General features: G+C 63.1%; 1 pseudogene; it reads right to left on the bottom strand.

Moving 5' to 3' along the window:
• LOC126475624 (large subunit ribosomal RNA) overlaps positions 1-2,500 on the bottom strand; it is a 7,960-nt pseudogene that overhangs the window by 3,656 nt on the left and 1,804 nt on the right.

The following is a 2,500-nucleotide window of genomic DNA, read 5'->3' as shown; positions in this document are numbered from 1 at the left end:
ATCACTTTCACCAGGACTTCGTGCGGCAGGCGCCGCAACTCCGCTGGGGTAAGGCCGTCCGGCCCGGCCGCTGATCCCCTGGGCGGCAACGCGGCGGCGACCTCCTCATGTGTGACCGGCCCCCATAGGCACTCAAGAGCGACAGGCTCCGAGTGCGGGAGGAGGCGGTCACGAATGAAGCCCGCGGTGGAGACGGGCTTCTTTGTGAAGAGGTCCGCCCAGAAGTCCAACAGACCAGGGATGGCAGGTGGCGGCTGGAGCAGGGTGCCATCCAAGAGGCCGCGCACGCAACGTGCACGCGACCGTCGGAAGGCATCCTGCGTTCTCGCGTACTCCCAGCGGCGCCGCTTGCGCTTCTGCGTCGGCGGCGCGGCAGGCGGCCGCTTCGATGGTTGGCGCGGCCGCTGTGTCCTGGTGATCGATCTCTCCCCTCTGGACCCGACCGACGCAAGGGCATCCGGGAGCATGCCCAGGATGACATCGGGCGGCGTGCCCCGCCCCAGACCTATGACACGATCCAGGGCAGAGAAACGCTGGGCGGAAGCGGGTAGCCCCGCCAGATGCTCCCAGATGGCGGCGTCAGTCGGCCCCTCCGGCGGCGGCCCGGTGGTGTCGGCCGCGAAGTCCTCGGCTGCGTCGACGGGCGGCGCAGCGGCCTCGCCCGCGTCTGGCAGCGGGCTCGCTGCTCCCCGGCGGGACGCCGGCTCTTCCCCCCGACCGATCTCAAGCGCCTCCATGAATTGGCGGACAAGCTGCTTGTGGGCAGCTTGCCGCCGTCGGCACTTGATTGCCTCAAGCGTTCGGTCGGGGAACATCCTGATGAGCTCTTGATTTACAAAGAAGAACCGGGCGTCCCTCTCGAGGAACAGTTCGGCCTCCGCCTTGGCGAGCGACAGGACTTCTTCCTCCGTCCACCTCGCGCGATGCCTCTCCGTGACGATCTCCGCGTTGGCTGCCGCAAGGTGTTGGCGGCGGCGATGGACCCCGAGACCGTTCTTGGTGGTAAAGCTGCGGTGGCACTCACTACAGGCGTATACAGCTGCAAAAGTTACAAGATTTTCGGCACGGCCGGTTGGCCGGCTAGGTGCTGGGGGAGTTGGGGTGGCACCTTCAGCGGAAGGGCCACCACTTTTTCTCTGAATACTGCCCCCAACTAAAAAAAGGGATAGTGCGAGGGGGGGCTGGTAACCCCCCCAAGCCCCTGGTGCGGTCTTCCACTCTGCGAAAATCAGCGGGCCCACGAGAAGGGGAGAAGACCGCAGGAGAGGAGAGGCTAAGAGGGCTAGGCCCATGTATTGCGCATCACTCTCCCTGTAACCATAACCCAAGGAAGGCACCTCGCAGCAGCAGCACGACTACATCAAGACCGCACTTCGAAAAGCCAAGTCCGGATGCAGCCACACCGCCGCCACTTGGCCACCTTAAGAGAGTCATAGTTACTCCCGCCGTTTACCCGCGCTTGCTTGAATTTCTTCACGTTGACATTCAGAGCACTGGGCAGAAATCACATTGCGTCAACACCCGCTAGGGCCATCGCAATGCTTTGTTTTAATTAGACAGTCGGATTCCCCCAGTCCGTGCCAGTTCTGAGTTGATCGTTGAATGGCGGCCGAAGAGAATCCGCGCACCCGCGCGCCCCCGGAGGAGCACGCTAAGGCGGACGCGGCCTCGCAGCAAGGAAGATCCGTGGGAGGCCAAGGCACGGGACCGAGCTCGGATCCTGCACGCAGGTTGAAGCACCGGGGCGCGAACGCCGCGCAGGCGCGCGCATCCTGCACCGCCGGCCAGCACGAGGCCGACCAACGGCGAGAGCAGACCACGCCCGCGCTAAACGCCCGCACTTACCGGCACCCCTACGGCACTCACCTCGCCCAGGCCCGGCACGTTAGCGCTGACCCACTTCCCGACCAAGCCCGACACGCCCCGATCCTCAGAGCCAATCCTTATCCCGAAGTTACGGATCCAATTTGCCGACTTCCCTTACCTACATTATTCTATCGACTAGAGGCTCTTCACCTTGGAGACCTGCTGCGGATATGGGTACGAACCGGCGCGACACCTCCACGTGGCCCTCTCCCGGATTTTCAAGGTCCGAGGGGAAGATCGGGACACCGCCGCAACTGCGGTGCTCTTCGCGTTCCAAACCCTATCTCCCTGCTAGAGGATTCCAGGGAACTCGAACGCTCATGCAGAAAAGAAAACTCTTCCCCGATCTCCCGACGGCGTCTCCGGGTCCTTTTGGGTTACCCCGACGAGCATCTCTAAAAGAGGGGCCCGACTTGTATCGGTTCCGCTGCCGGGTTCCGGAATAGGAACCGGATTCCCTTTCGCCCAACGGGGGCCAGCACAAAGTGCATCATGCTATGACGGCCCCCATCAACATCGGATTTCTCCTAGGGCTTAGGATCGACTGACTCGTGTGCAACGGCTGTTCACACGAAACCCTTCTCCGCGTCAGCCCTCCAGGGCCTCGCTGGAGTATTTGCTACTACCACCAAGA

The sequence above is a fragment of the Schistocerca serialis genome, chromosome 4, assembly GCF_023864345.2.
Source record: "Schistocerca serialis cubense isolate TAMUIC-IGC-003099 chromosome 4, iqSchSeri2.2, whole genome shotgun sequence".
NCBI lineage: Eukaryota > Metazoa > Arthropoda > Insecta > Orthoptera > Acrididae > Schistocerca > Schistocerca serialis.
The sequence above is the reverse complement of the archived record's forward strand: the minus strand, read 5'-3'. Positions and strand labels throughout refer to the sequence as shown.